We start from the raw sequence: 16,263 nt of genomic DNA on the forward strand, positions 1-16,263 counted from the left end.
ACAACACAGTGTCAGAAGAAAGAGGGAGATTAGAAGCTCCATCAGCCTGGAGGAGCAGTCTGTCCCCGTGGGCATGGCAGAGCTCTAGGCAGGATGTGAATGCTGAGCACAGGATGGGATGCATGAAATGCAGGACAGGACAGTGCCTGGCCCCAGCACTGGAGATCGGAGAGCCATCTTCATCAGACTTATCTTCTGTTTTGCATGGCTGCTGCTGTTACCTTCTGTAGTGCAGAGCTCGAATTGTCTGTTACTGCAGTTGAAACATAGATTTATTACAAGGATACTTGTCATTTTCACTCGTGCATTTCTTGTTTATCCACTGTGTTAGCTCCTGTGGCAGAAAGCAGCAAGTGGAGCACCGTCTAGAGGTGCCAGGACCTGACCATGACATCGAGTGGCATATTTTCCAGAGTAGAATATGGGGTGTGGGTTATGCACAAAGGTGTGGTTTGGTGCCTGGGAGTTTCACAAAGAAGACATTTTGTGTAGCAGCCAGATCCTCAAAAAATAAGCCGTTTGCAGTGCTCCCCGTGCTGCTGTGATCCATCGGTACAGGTGTAGATGTCTGTAGTGTGAATATCATAGAATCAGAGAACCACATGGTAGAATCATAGAGCCTGGGTTGAAAAGGACCACAATGATCACCGAGTTTCAACCCCCTGCTATGTGCATCATATGTGAATCTCTTTAAGGTACCCAAAGCTTAGCCCCTAAACCTTCTTCTATCCCTAACTAAATCCACACCGCCCCATAGTGGAGTCTCCTCGTTGTTGCACACAACAGATCGAATCCTAAACAGTAGGTGTTGGCAGCGCTGCCTGGTTCTTTGGTGAGGGCAAACTTAGTCACCCTTAAGCCCTAGAATCTTTGTTGTAGTTGTTGTTGTTGTTGTGGGGTATTCCATTATGAGCCCATCAGTCCTTGTAGGTTTGACCTGCAGTCACCGAGCTTCATGTTTAAGCTTTCTGCTGTCTCCTTGGTGATTACAGATATTTGAGGGCTCGCATCAAGAAGGAAACCTGTAAAAGTTCCCCTTGGGCCAGCTGGCATGGCAATGGCAGGTTCAGCTTTGTTCAGTTTTGGTTGTGCAGGTTCTGGTGCAAAATCGTAGCCACAATTTTCTATTGGCCCACCACAGTGCCAGATGTCATTATCCCACACTGTGGGATCAGCACAGTGTATGACTATGCAGATTTGTTTAGACGAGGCTGAACATGGTGTCTTGTCTAGCAAAAGATTTAATTTTTCCTGCTATTGCCTTTATGCTTTTCAGCTGAGACCAAAAACATTTCATGAATTTCAGTAGTAAGGGCACCTACTTGTATCTCACATTTCTCTTGGGTTCTTTCTGAAGCCAATAATGTTTTCTGCTGAAGTTGTGAGGGCAAAGGAGCTTGAATCCTTCTGGCTTTTGATGTATGCTAGCGACAAATGAGGCGCTCAGCGCTTAAAAGGGAAGGATTTCTTCTCTGGTTCTTCTTACATTATATTTGATATTAAGCAGGATGCCATTGGCCTTTTTTTTTTTTTTTGCCACTTGGACATTCTTCTGGTGCATGTTTGGCTGTCTGTCAATTAACAACCCCCCAGAGCCTTTTCCTCCGTGCAGCTTTCCAACCCCTCCAGGCCAAGTCTGCATGAGGTTGCGTGGGGTTGTTGTGAACAAAGTGCACACAACCCAGCACTGCGCTACGTTGAAGCTCATACCAGCGATCCGGCCTGTCCAGATCTCCTTTTCCCTTATGGTTACGCGGTTAAAAGTCCGTGGGTACCCGAGGCGCAGTGCTTCCACTGCAAAGGGCCTTCTGTGGTGTTGGAGGGACCTCTACCGTCGCAGGTAGAGCAGCGCTCCGCTCCGCCTCGCTGCGGGGCTGCGGCAGCCGTGCCGGGGCGCTGCGCCCGGGCGTTATCCGCCGTGCAGCCGCCGTCCGCCACACAGCGCGGGTAGCAGCGTCACTTTTCCGACCTTTGGCCACGCCACACTGTGCGAGCCGTTATCTTCTAGTTGCCTTGCGCTTCTACGCTTCTGAGAAATGCCCTTTCGCAATTTTCTTTTTCTCTTTTTTTTTTGCACGAGTCCTGGATGCTGGCGTGCGTTGGACTCTGTTGTCTTCTTACTAGGAGGTGAAAGGAGTGTGTTTTGTGTTAGGTGCAGATTTTCGTCTGTCTCAGGGACCATCCGATCGGATCCGTCCTCTTTTTGCTGTGTTTAGGGGCAGCCAGCTTGCTCTTGCCTGGAACTGTGCGTGAAGCGCAGGACTAGAAGCTGTGACCGTTGAGCCCCCCTTGGACAAACCCGAGCTTGGATTCTCTCACACACCAACCAACAACAGTTTTGGCCAGCACTGTTGTATCGCTGGACCTCAATGACCCCGACATTCAGTCATCTTGCCCTGGAGTGCAGAAGAGGAGCCTCCTTGCAGAGAACTGAATTCACATTGCTGAGGAGTGGGGATATAATTTGGATTCCATTGGTTTCAAACTGGCAGGTGAAAGGAGGGCTTTTTGGGCTAGGTGGAGATTTGGGTCTACTTCAGGGACTGTTCAATTGGATTCATCTTCTTCTGTCATGTTTAGGGGCAGCATGTTTATCCTTGTCAGGAGCTGTGCATGCAGTGCAGGACTGGAAGCTGTGCTGGCTGAGCCTGAACTAGTTCATAAGTTCTTGGATGAGCCTGAGCTGCCAGAGTTTTTGCTTCCTCCTGGCTGTGAAGCTCCAGGAGCTCTGCCAGCACATTGCGGCTGAGCATTACCCACTGTGCCATTTCTGTCCTCCGGGAGGGCACTCCTATAGGAGTGTCACCTACCCAACAGACTCCAGTCTTGGCCACACCACACTGTGCAAGCCGTTCTGTTCACGTTGGCTTGTGTTTCCACTTCTATTCCGTTGAGAAAATCCCTTAGCAAAGAGACAGTCCACCAGCAGTAACGTGAAAGCTGCTCTGAAAGTAATGCTTTCTGTCTTATTATGTTGTCCCATGACATCAGAGGTGAAAGTGAGGCTGCACCCTTGCTACACATAGCAAGGGAACCATTTGCTTTGCCTACATGGCTATGCTGTGCCTAGTGTACCCCCATTTCAGGCTCTGATTTTCAAGAACATGACTAAAAGTAATCGCTCTGTACTTTCACATGGAATTTCAGACATGCACTGAAGTTTTAACAGAAAGCTGGTGGTCTTGTAGTATCTTAGCCAGGCATCTGAGTTCCTCTATAGCATGAGATTTGCTGCCTGCTGGCAGCCACATTCTTGATATCTTATTGCATCCCTCCCGTAATTAAAGGGAGCTTATAAGCAGGTGGGAAACCAGCTTTTTACGTGGTCTGATAGTGATAGGACGAAGGTGAATAGTTCTGACTAAGAGATTTAGATTGGATGGAAATCTTTTACTCAGAGGGCGGTGAAGCCCTGGCACAGCAGCTCAGAGAAGCTGATGACGCCCCTGGAGGTGTTCAAGGCCAGGCTGGATGGGGCCCTGGTCTTAAGCGTGTGGCAGCCCTGACCAATGACAGAGGGCCATTCTGCAATTCTGTGATTCTGTGATTCCGTGAAAATGCTAGATAGAGTAACTGCATGTAATGTTTGTCATTCGAAAAGACCAGTATTTGTTCTGGTACTGAATAGGCTGCTATGAAACCAGGAACTGAGCCCAAACGATTCCCTTTTGGTAGAACAAATTTCCAACCAGGATTCCAGTTATGAGTTGTGTAATTACAATTAGCTACAACCTACCTGCTGTGCGATTTCCTTAATTTGAGGATGAGAAGTAGAGAAGAAATACGTTTGAGGATGGATGTACCTGGAGCTTTGCTGATTCCCCCAAGTATTTTGATTTCTGTTTACTTGACAGGTGCTCAGGTTGGTGTGAAAGAATAACTGCAGAAGGGACAACCACAAAATAGACAAAATACTGCTTTATCTATTTGTTCTCTAGGTAGATCAGTGGTCACTACACATTCTGACAGCTAAATATACTTGTTTCTATATTTTCCATCCTTTTCAGAGGTGAAGAGTAATGTGATTTTATCCTTTTATTTTCTCTGCACAGTACACTTTGAAAGAGCATAAGCTGAAAATCTGTATTTTATGAGACTATTAGTATTACTCTACTATGTAGATATCAGGGTACACAAGCTTTTTGTGCCAAAGTTAATTTTCTTTGCACTATTGCACTCTCTCTTCTCAAACCATAAGTCTGAAAACACTGCTCTGGATGTCTATAGATCTTTTCTCTGTGAGAACTGATATTATATTCAGGTCTTTGAAGGGCTACAAAGCATGTCTTCTGCTCTTCGCTGGGCTTTCTGGTGGGGACAGTGCTAAAAGCACAGCCTTCATAAAGTGAGGAAAGGTCTCACAACACACCTCTACCTCTGCTCCTTACTTGGCACCCACCTGTTTTTTGTTCTAAATCTTAAACTCGTTAGCAGACATAGGTAAATAATGAATCCACACCTACAGGTTTTTATTGGTGTCATTCCAACCCCCCTCGACTGAAAATAGCGTTAAGTACCAATTAACATTTCTCTACCATTTCAGGCAATGCGTCCCGTATTGCTATTGTTACCATCTGTCTCCAGAAATAAAAGCTGGATGCTTCTTGGCGCTCCTGAGAATTCCTTACTTGCGGGAACATTCAGTAATTTCTTTCATCATTGCATACTAATTACCATAATTACGCCGATGATAGGACAGCTAATTGTCAGCTAGCAGCACGTCCTCAATCTATTTCCATCTGTCTCAAACACCCCAATTTGCTGGATCTTTCTCAGGGACTGTATTTTCATAGCTTTGTTGTTCTCTGGACTGTGTCTGATGATGTAGCCTACCAGAAGAGTTCTTACCAATGCTGGTATGGCGTCTTCATGTGTCATGCAGATTTTACTCAGTTTATACCTCCTCTTTTTTTTTTTTCTAAACGTGTTCAGCCATGTTGCCTTGTTTCTTTTCTTTCCTTTCCCCCCCCTGCAGTGGTGAACCCACATTTCCTGCAGTTGTGTAGTCATTTATACCCAATTTTACCTTCATCCTCCTATGTTATTGTATTATTAAAGCGGCTTTAATATACAATTGCCCGAGATCATTTTCAGTTTCAATTTTTGTTTTCACTCAAGCATATACCGGAATGTTTTTGGTGTGTCAGTGCAACTGTACCACTGTGCAAAGTAGGGAGATTCAATGAAGAGGAGCATCAGGCCCAACGTGGCCAGCTGGCGAGGGAAGGGGTTGTTCTCTGCTCTGTGCTGGCGCAACCTCACCTCAAGCACCGTGTGCAGGTTTGGTGCTGCAGTGTAAGAATAACATAAAGCCATTAGAAAGCATCCAAAAGATGGTAATGAAGATGGGGAAAGGTCTGCAGGGCACGATGTATGAGAAGCGCTTATGATCCCTGGGTTTGTTTTGCCTGGAGAAGAGGATTGAAGGGAGTCCTCGTGGTGGCCCACAGCTTTCTCACGAGGGGAGCAAAGGGCAGACACTGACCACTGCTCTCTGGTAACACTGGCACAACCTGAGGGAATGGCATGGTGTCATGGAGTTACATGGCACTGCATCAAGGGAGGATCAGGCTGGGTGTTAGGAAGAGGTTCTTCACCAGAGGGTGTTCAGACACTTGAAGAGGTCCCAGAGGGCAGTGGTCAAGGCACGTAGTGTGGACATACCACACCCTCTCTCCCAGGCAGAGGGATGCTTACTTCTAGTAGCTGAGGTGCTATTTTGTATGGGGGGGGGGGGGGGGGGGGAGAAAATTTTTTCTCTTTTTCTTTGAGTCGCAGAACTTTCTCCACAGATGAGACACAGGTCCATAGTGCAGAGAAGGTATTTTCTTCGTATTTTCAAAGTCAGCTAGCCACTTAATCCACCTTATCAACACTTGGCTAAGAGGCTGGTGACATAGGAGGGATTTTTCTCCTTTCATGGGGCAGTTTGTTCAGCACTAAGCCTGCTGGTGAAAGAAGGGGTCCGCCTGTCTCAAAGGGGAAAAAGAATTCTGGCCCAGGAGTTGGCAGAGATTGTCAATAAGGCTTTAAACTAGATTTGGAGGGTGAAGGGGGTAAAATCAAGCTTGCTGATGATTAGCCAAGGGGCAACCTGCCAGGGTTGAAGGTGAGACCAATAGCCCAGCTGATGAAGAATGCTACATTTTAGAAGAGCCAAATTCCAGCTCTTCAAGGAGTTAATCAACAGTATGCCCTGGGAAACTGTCCACGTGGGTAGGGGTGCAGAGCAGAGCTGGCAGATCTTTAAGGAAGCTTTCCTCAGGGCACAAGAGTTCTCCAGCCCCAGGTGTAGCAAATCAGAAAAACCACACAGATTGGTGTGGTTGAACTGGAACCTGCTGGTCAAACTGAAGTGCAAGAAGGACATGCACAAGCAGTGGAAACAGGGACAAGTATTGCTGGAAAATCAAAAGGAAGCTTCTAGGCTGTGTAGGGATGGGAAAGGGTCAGGAAAGCCAAGGCCCAATTTGAACTAAACTTGGCAAAGGATGCCAAGAAGAACAAGAAAGGCTTCTACAGGTACCTCAGTCAGAAAAGGAAACCCCCCTGGGTGGGTGACACAAGCAGGCTGGTAACAGCAGACAAGGAGAAGGCTGAGGAGCTTAACAATTTTTTTTGCCTCAGTCTTCTCTAACAATTGCTCACTGCACAGCCCTCAAATGTTTGATTTGCAGAAGAGGACTGGGGAAGCAATGTCCTTCCCACTGTAAGCAAAGATCAGGTTTGTGACCACCTGAGGAAACTGAACATCCATGAGTCTATGGTTCCAATGAGATGCATCCCAGAGTGCTGAAGGAAGTGGCTGATGTGGTTGCTAAGCCACTCTCGATGATATTTAAAAAGCCATGGCAGTCAGGTGAAGTCCCTGCTGAGTGGAAAAAAGGCAGCATCACACCCATTCTCAAGAAGGGTGAAAAGGATGGCCCCAGGAACTACTGACCTGTCAGTCTTACCTCTGTGCTGGGGAAGATCATGGAACAGACCCTCCTGGAAGCTATGCTAAGGCACATGGAAGTCAGGGAGATGATATGGGAGAACCAGCATGGCTTCATTGAGGGCAAATCCTGTTTGATGAACCTGGCGGCATGTTATGATGGTGTCATCTATCTCAACTTCAGTAAGGCCTTTGATATGGTATCCCACAACATCCTTTTCTCCAGGTTGGAAAGATACGGATTTGATGGGTGGACTGTTCAGTGGATGAAGAACTGGCTGCAGGATCGAGTCCAGAGCGTGGTGGCCAGTGACTCAATGTCTGGATGGAGACCAGTGGTGAGTGATGTCTTCCAAGGGCCAGTTCTGGGACTGATGCTCTTTAGTATCTTCGTCAATGACATTGACGTAATGGTAGGAGGAGAATATCACCCATGTATCCAGCACTGATGATAAAGAATACCTGCTTTCTAACACTACAACTTGAGTCTTAGTTTACACTTTACACTTTTTTTACCACTTTACAGTATCATGAGGTGATTAATATTGTTAAAGAGAGTTTGGTAGGCATAGCCAGGCCACAGCACACTGCAGTGTTTTGTGCCTCTCTAGAACTGCCAGGATGTCAGCAAACCTTTTCCAATTTTTTTTTCTTTTGCTAGTTTTTCAGGATTTTGCCGTTGTTCAGGAGTGAAATTCCAAACCACTGGGGATGTCCACCACTCTGCCCATACCATCTCACACTCCCTGCCACCCAGAACTACTCCTCCTCAGGGCAGATCTCTGGGTGATATTCTTAAATCTTGTTCAGTGAAGGAACATGCTGGTTTGAACATCCAAAGGATATTCAAAATTCTTAAAAGCTATTGTAACTAGCCTGTGGGAAGGAATGAAATGTGAAAGAGAAAGGGGGTGGTGAGGAATCAGTGCAGTGTTTTCTCCCTCACAGCGAGGCTCCCAAAGGGGACAAAGCAGAGTGTAATCATTAATAGGCTCCAAAATATGATTCCCAAAGCACAGATATGGCTGAAATGCCGAGTACAAGCACCAGATTAGCTTCCTGACCAGTAATTTTATCATATCATAAGCCAAGATCACACAGCACAGCAAAGCGACAACATTAATCTAACTTCCAGAGATGGCAAACAACAGAACAGGGAACATATATTGCAGGTAAAGTGCTAAATAATATGGTTCCAAGATTCTGAAGGAAGCTCCCCATAGTTTCTGAAGGTTTTTGTTTGTTTGTTTGTTTGTTTGTTTGTTGCATGACACCATACAGTAAGAAATATAAGAAGTATCCCTTTGGCCAGTTTAGGTCAGCTGTCCTGGTTCCGTCCTCTCCCATTGAGTTCCCTGTGCCCTCTCAGTTCCCCTCACTGGTAGGACAGTATAAGAACTTGGCTCTGTACAGCAGTGCTCAGCAACAGCTGAAACATCAGCGTGTTATCAACAGCGTTTTTCCTCTGAAGCCAAAACACAGCACCATACCAGAGGTGCTATGAGGAAAAAAAACACAAAATAATTTCTTCCCCAGCTTAAATTGGGACTTTAACCATGCCTGAAGACGGCAGACTGTGTTTCAGGTTTGTATTTGTTGCCTCCAGCTGTGCTAATTAATTCCTAATTATTTTTACAAATTAAGTAGGGGTGCTTCCTGTTCCTAGCAGCTAATTAGTGACATGGAACACCACTGATCTGATCAGAGGTTTTAAAACCCTAACCTGACAGTAAAAATCATATTCACTTTCTTCTTCAGCACTCCGGACTGAGACCACTTCGGTACCCTCTTCTAATGCTTTCCTGAGAAAGAAAAAGAGAAGGAAACATTTGAATCAAGTAAGAGAAAGCAATAATTTGTCCAATTCCCTTTTTTTTTTTTTTTTGGTTATGGAGCCAGTACATATTCAATGGCAAAATTAAAAAGGGTAGGAGGACACAGAGCCATTATCCAGTGGAGACACTTGCCCATTTCTTCATGCTAATATGTGGAGCAACATAAGGCTGTAAATTGTCATTGTTTCTCACTCAGTATCACCCTGAATGCTTTCACTAACCATGCAGTACAATTATTTGTCTTTAGACGTGGGAGTTGTTGGGGGAGGACAATTACTATTTTCTTTACATTTTAACTCTTCCATCATCTTTTTGGTGCTAGTCACCCATCTCTACACAGGAAACTAGTGGTTCATCTTGCCTTCCATTTTGTCTGCCTGTGCTCCTCCTTCCACTGCTGCTCCTGGGTCCTTCAGATGTGCAGAGCAGTTTCCAGCCCTGACATCCCATGCTGGCAACTGTGTGGCCAGAAACATAGAGCTCATCTCACGCCTTGCAGGCTCAGGCTCTGACTGTTCTGTTTGTGGTACACAATGGAGCAAATGCCTTGGTCAGGAGCAAGCATTCACAGCCTCATTATCCTTATATCTAAGGCTAAGGCCAGTGCTCCTGTAATCTAAGATAGGAGCTCACAGGGCTGTTGGTTTTATCTCCTGAGGGCTTTTGCTGAGCAGCACTTCAGATAAACTGGCTATGGCAGCCAGTTCGGCATTGCAGGCAGAGGAAAATTGATTAACTAGGCACTATGGGCAACCTGTAAGTTTATTTTCAGGTCTGAGATGACACATTAATGTTATGACAAAAGCTGACATATGAGAGGCACGTATCAGGGTCAGGACTTGGCCTCTCATGTCTTTTAGTACCATTGCCCTGTACTACCTTTCATTTTCCAGCCAGGCATGATCACTTGCCAAAGACAAAAAAAGAACTCCGGCATGGAGTGATAAAGAGAAACATAACACTGGTGAACACCGAAGGGGATGTGTTTTTACTGCATCGACTCCTAGGTAGAAACTGTAGGTTAGCACTTACGTCTTGGATTTCTTTTTCAAATTCACTTAGAAGAAATGGAACACATGAAGTTGAAAGCTATTCATCGCGTGCTTATGGACTCACTGTGTGAAATAATGCAATGCTGGGGTGTGATGACATAGTCACCTACTGGTTTTTGGTACTCTAAATTACCAGTATTTTCAGTAATTAGATGCATTTTGGAGATGTTTTGACACCAGCGTGTCACTTCATCTGCTACTTTCCTCTGTTAACTATAGCTATGTGCTGTCACATACTAATGTTCTGATGGTTACAGATAATTACAGTAATACTTAGATTTTATTTTTCTATACAGAATTGATAAAAGACATCGTTAGAAAATTCTCACTCTTCTTTTGCTCTGTTATATCTAAATATATATATTTTTTATTATTTGTATCTCTTCTTGTAACGGGGGCTTGGATCAACCTCGTTATGCTTGTGAACAGTACACACAGAGCAGTCAAAAAGTGAAGAAAACGAATTTTGTTGGAGCAGATTCTGATCGCAGTGTAATAATTGAGTGCACCACTGAATTTAAGACCCAGTGGTCCAAACCTGGACTAGGCTGAAATTGGAATACAGGGATTCAGACAGCAAGTTGGGCCAAAATTGCATTTCAAGTTGCTCTACTAATCCAGGGATGCAAGCAGAGATACATAATATATGGACGGACTGCATAGTTTCCTTGTAATTTTCACCTATTCTATGTATGTAATCTTTGTATTAATGCAAATGCCCTAGGTGTTTAACAGCATACAGAAAAGACTACATGTTCTGCTGGCACACAAATTACAGCTTGCTTATTATTACCCCTTTTGTGCTTCCGGGCATGTGGATTTTCGGCATGGTGGAGAATTTTTTCTCCGTGTTGTTGACCAGGGTTTTGTAGCCAGCATTTTTTGCTCTCCTCGTCCATCATGCTGCCAGTGATAGAGAAAAAGGCCTGTAGGGGAGAAACCACATCTGCCTGGATGTGTTTTCCATGGGTCACTCTGCAGCTCCCAGGTCCCCTTGTGATAGGGACACTGTGGAGGTATTCCCCCAGTTTTTCAATACCTGACATTTGCCCCCCACCCCTGTTCTGCATATTCTGCACCCTGTTCATGGTGTCCCCATCTTGGTTGGTCTGAGGGAGGCCACCCTTAGCTCTAGCTGTCTAGTTATTGGCCCTACACGTTATGGGAGTAGTGCCTGAACGGGAAAGGGGAATGAGCAAATAAGAACTGATCCTTTTTTATTTTCCACTGTAGTAACATGTCACACCTTAGATTTTCTAAAGCAGCAATAAAAGAGCACCTGCATCCTAGAAATTTATAGCAAAGAAGATCAACAAATCTTCTTCTCCGTGGTAATGCCATACCACTACTCAGAGGGTGATGATATCAAGTGAGTAATCTTTTTTCATGAAAAGATTTAATATCTCACTCCTTAACTTGTGCCTACAATATTTCAGTGGTAGCTTTTTTACGAGGCTGTAATAGGTAGTGGTTCTCTTTCTATTAAATGAAACAACAAAAAGCAAAAAAGCAGCATAAAAATCACAAAAGCAATCTAGCTTGCTTTCTTTGCATTTTCATTTAATGAGGATATTATTTTATCTTAGAAAATGGTGGTAGGATAAGGTTTTGCTTGCAAATAGAAAGGCAGATGGAGCATTAGAGGCAATCTCATTCATAGAACTTATGAAAATGCCTTGTTCCCAGGAGGCTAGCTGAGCAGAAAATGCCGAACAGCTAACAGTGAGTTCCCCACTGCAGTTGAAAGCAAATAAATAGAACGGCAATGGAATAGCCCTCCAGATAGTGAACACGAGAACAAATAATTCCCTCTTTGGACATGCTTTGCATACTAATAAGGAAGAAGGGTGGGGAAAGGAAGAAGGGAAGAAAGGAAGAAAGAAAGAAAAATAGCTGCAGACTGCTATTTTGCCAGGTTTCAGAGGTGCCGCAGGCTTGCAAATTCAAGTGCATTTTTTTCAGCACTGATCAAGAGGAAAGTAGCAGAATCTGTTTTTCTGAAGATTACTTATTTGTTGAACTCTGTGACAAAGACATTGACCTGGGGCATTTTCTTCCAAGTATGAGATCAGACGCTTTCTATCAGTGTAGCACTGGAGGTTGTGAATAGTTCACTGTTCCTACTGTCTGTGATACCGCACTGATCCTCTGTCATCTTTTGTTCCTGTTCTATTTTCTCACAATTTTTCATCCAGTTGTTAATGACAATAGGGGGTGTATGTAAATCAAAGAATATCTTCTGATCTGCACCCATAAACACATCCAGTGTTACTCACAATGCTCTGTAGATCAAAATCTTGTTACTGTCTGCTATAATTTTTATTGCTTACTTTTTGTTTTTTATGTTGTGGCTGCCATTCTTATCCCTGTTTCCTCACTTGACTCATCTGCCCACTTAAAAAAACAAGTGAGGCTACAGTGGGTTGACCAGTGCAATCATTGCAATCACGGAGATGTGGTGGGACAGCTCACATGGCTGGAATGCTGTCATGGAAGGCCATGTCTGGGGACACAGGCTGGGGAAGCAAGGTGGAGGAGTTGCTCTCTATGTGACAGAGCAACTGGAATGTATCTAGCTCCTCCTGGGGAAGGGTGAAGAACGTGTGGAGAGCTTGTAGGTGAGAGTGGGTGACACTGTTGTTGGGGGGGTGTACTACAGGTCACCGGATCAGGAAGATGAAGCCGATGAGGCCTTCTGCAAGCAGCTGGAAGTAACGTCTCAATCCTGCACACTGGTTCTCATGGGGGACTTTAATCATCCAGACATCTGCTGGGGAAGCAACACGGCCAGGCACGTGTGGTCCAGGTGGTTCCTACAATGCGCTGAATTTTCTGACACAGGTGGTGGAGGTGCCAAAAAGACAAGGGGTGCTTCTGGATCTTGTTCTTACCAACAGGAATGGACTTGTTCGGGATGTGAAGGCTGGGGGCAGCTTGGGATGCAGCGATCATGAGATGCTTGAGTTCAAGATCTTGAGTGGAAGAAGTAAGGCAAAAAGCAGGACTGTTACCCTGGACTTTTGGAGAGACAACTTAGATGTTTTCTGGGGCCTATGTGGAGGTATCTCGTGGGCTAGAGTGCTAGAAGGTAAGGGAGCCTGTGAGAGCCAGTCAACATTTAGACAGCACTTCTTCCAACCTCAGGATCGGTGCACTGCTAAGAGTCGGAAATCAGGGAAGGGAGGTAGGAGATCTGTGTGGATGAGCAAGGAGCTCATGGATAACATCAAAGGCAGGAAAAAGGTCAATGAAATGTGGAAAAGGGCCAGTGCTCTTGGGAGGAGTTTAGGAATGCTGTCAGGGCCTGCAGGGATGTGACAAGGAAGGCTAAAGCCCAGTTGGAGTTGAAGCTGTCAGGAGATGAAGGATAATAAGAAGGGCTTTTTTTAAGTATGTCAGCAGTAAAAGGAAGACTAGGGATAATGTGAGTCCCCTGCTGAACAAGGAGGGTGTCCTGGTAACAGGGGATGCTGAGAAGGCAGAGATGCTGAATGCCTTCTTTGATTTGGTCTTCAAAGATGCCACTCTGGGACTCCTGGAACCTTGGGGGAAAAGACAGAATCTGGGAAATGGAGAGCTTCCCTCTGGGTGAGGAGGGGATGGTCCAGGACCGTCCGGGTGGGATCAGAGTGCAGAAATACATGGGCCCTGATCAGATGCATCCATGTGTGCTGAGTGAGCTGGCAGAGGCGATTGCTGAACCACTATCTATCATCTTTGACAGGCCTTGGAGAACAGGAGAGGTGCCTGAAGACTGCAGGATAGTCACTGTCACTGCAGTCTTCAAAATGGGCAAGGAGGATCTGGGAAACTACAGGCCAGTCAGTCTCACCTCTGTCCCTGGAAAGATGATGGAGCAGCATCTTCTGGATGCCATCTCACGGCAAGTGGATGAGAAGAAAGTTATCGGGTGTAGTCAGCATGGATTCACCAGGGGGAAATAGCGATCAACCAACCTCATAGCCTTCTACGATGGCATCACTGGCTAGGTAGATGGGGGGAGAGCAGTGGATGTCATCTGCATTGACTTCAGCAAGACTTTCAACACTGTCCTCCATGAGACATCCTGACAATGAAGCTAAGAAAGTGTGGAATAGATGAGTGGATGGTGAGGTGGGTTGAGAGCTGGCTGACTGGCTGAGCTCAGAGGGTGGTGATCAGCAGTGCAGAGTCTGGTTGGAGACCTGTGACTACAGGTGTTCTGGTTTTGTTTGGTGTCTTCATCAACAACCTTGAGGAGGGGATAGTGTCCACCCTCAGTAAGTACGCTGATGATACAAAGCTGGGAGGAGTGGCTGGCACACCTGAAGGCTGTGCTGCCATTCAGCAGGACCTGGACAGCCTGGAGAGCTGGGCAGTAAGAATCCAGATGAGGTTTAACAGAAGCAAGCCTTGCACCTGGGAAAGAATAACCGCATGTATCAGTACAGATTGGAGGATGACCTGCTGGAGAGGAGCTCTGCGGAGAGGGACCTGGGTGTCCTGATGGACAACAGGCTAGCAATGAGCCAGCAGTGTGCTCTGGTGGCCAAGAAGGCCAATGGGATCCTGGGGTACATTAAAATGAGCGTGGCAAGCAGGTCAAAGGAGCAGGTCAAAGAACGAGAATGTGATGCCTGTGAGTGTGATGCCTCTTGCAGCTGAATCAAGAAGGCCTTGTCAACAGGCTCCCCTTGATTAGGTGGCCTGTAGTAGACCCTGGATACCAAATGCCCTGTATTGGTCCAGTCCCTGATTTTAACCCACAAGCTATGAACTTGTTCATGTTTCTCGGGGGCAGCAATGCACAGTCTACCCACTTCTTAACGTAGAAAGCTGCTCCCCCACCTCTCCTACCTCCCCTGTCTCTTCTCAAAAGCTCACAGCCCTCAATCACGGTATTCCAGTTTCGTCATCCCACCACATTTATATTTATCAATTAAACTACAGACAGAGTGAAGCTCTCTTGTTAAGGATTGGCAGGCACCTGTGCTGTGATTCACGCAGCACTTTTTCATTGGAGATGGGCATCACGGGTCACCTGGAGAAGCTGTGAATGCCTTCATCCTTGGAAATCTTCAAGGCCATGTGGAATGGAGCTAAGGGCAACGTAGTGTAGAGGAAGGTGACACTGCCCACAGCGGGGGAGTGGATGGGGGGGTCTTTAAGATCCCTTGCAACCCAAGCCGTTCTATGATTCCGGGATTCTATCATTTAAATCCGCTGGCCATATACAGTCTTCTTATGTTATTCCATATACAAAGAAGCTGTGTGGAAGCAGGTCACAGTGTGTTACCAACCCCACAAATAGCGATTTCGGAAGAATATGCCCACTCATGCTGTGGGATGTACATTTTTAGCAGCACTAGTGGGAAATTCATCTGCCTGCCCTGCTTGGCCATCCACGTAGAACGGTCAGTCACAGCCCCTGAGGAAGAAAATGCTCATTTTTCATCTCCTCTGAAACCTTTAACTGTATGAAAGTTTTCTGTCTACACAGGGCAGTTTCTCTCTGTCTCCTTCTGCTCCGTATTTTACTTTTTCTACTTTCCCCTTCAGTTATACTTCATGGAGGAGCAGAGGTTGCTGCTGTAGTTGTTACCAACTTTGAGAGTGTGAAACCCAGTAACTAAATCCAACCTAAGACAGTATGATTGCAACTGAGTGGGAAAAATGAGGGTGAGAATTTATTGAACAGGTAGGAAAAGAAAAAAAAAAAAGAAAAAAAAATAGAGAAAAACATTATCTTAAATGATGTCAGCCACCCATTTCTTCCTTACAACACTCATGTGGGAAATGAGACAGGAGAAATAAAAGGGTTAAGAACAAGGACTAAAGCCTGTAAAACCAAGCAGGCTAGCTAAAACAAACAAACCCTTTCATACTAAGTTGAACTTGCCCAGTGCAATATTTATAGTTGGGCAATAAATACACAAAAAGCCTTATTATTTTGCCAACGAGCTAAAAATATCCTTCAGGCGAGGTCAAAGCCCCTTCTTTCTAATTTGAGACTCCAGTGCAAAGTGGAGTTCTCTCTTATGCAGATGTAGTTTGTTTTTCTGAACCTTAAAAATGAGCTTTCAGAAAGCTGTTGCTGAGTTAAGTGCTGAGCCAAAGACTTCGCACCATCTCAGTCTACCACTCAGGGCAAGCATTTCAGAAAGTGCTGGTAAACTGAGCATTTATAATGATGTGACTCCAAGAATATTCTTCAGCTCAAGTCTTTTCCCAAGCTTCCTTATCCACCCTTCTTGTCTTTACCGTGTCAGTTTTGCTCAGCTTAAAGTAATGAGCCAACCTGTCACCTACACCTTAGAAAAACATAACTGAGGATGAATGTCATACCAGAAAGCTGGGAAAAGTCAGTAGAACATCACCTTGTGTTTTCAGTACTCCTGCTACATCGGCAGTGCAATATGAGCCTTCCACACACACACACACACACACGAGCAGTGCTTTT

Source organism: Gallus gallus, chromosome Z, assembly GCF_016699485.2.
Source record: "Gallus gallus isolate bGalGal1 chromosome Z, bGalGal1.mat.broiler.GRCg7b, whole genome shotgun sequence".
Lineage (NCBI taxonomy): Eukaryota > Metazoa > Chordata > Aves > Galliformes > Phasianidae > Gallus > Gallus gallus.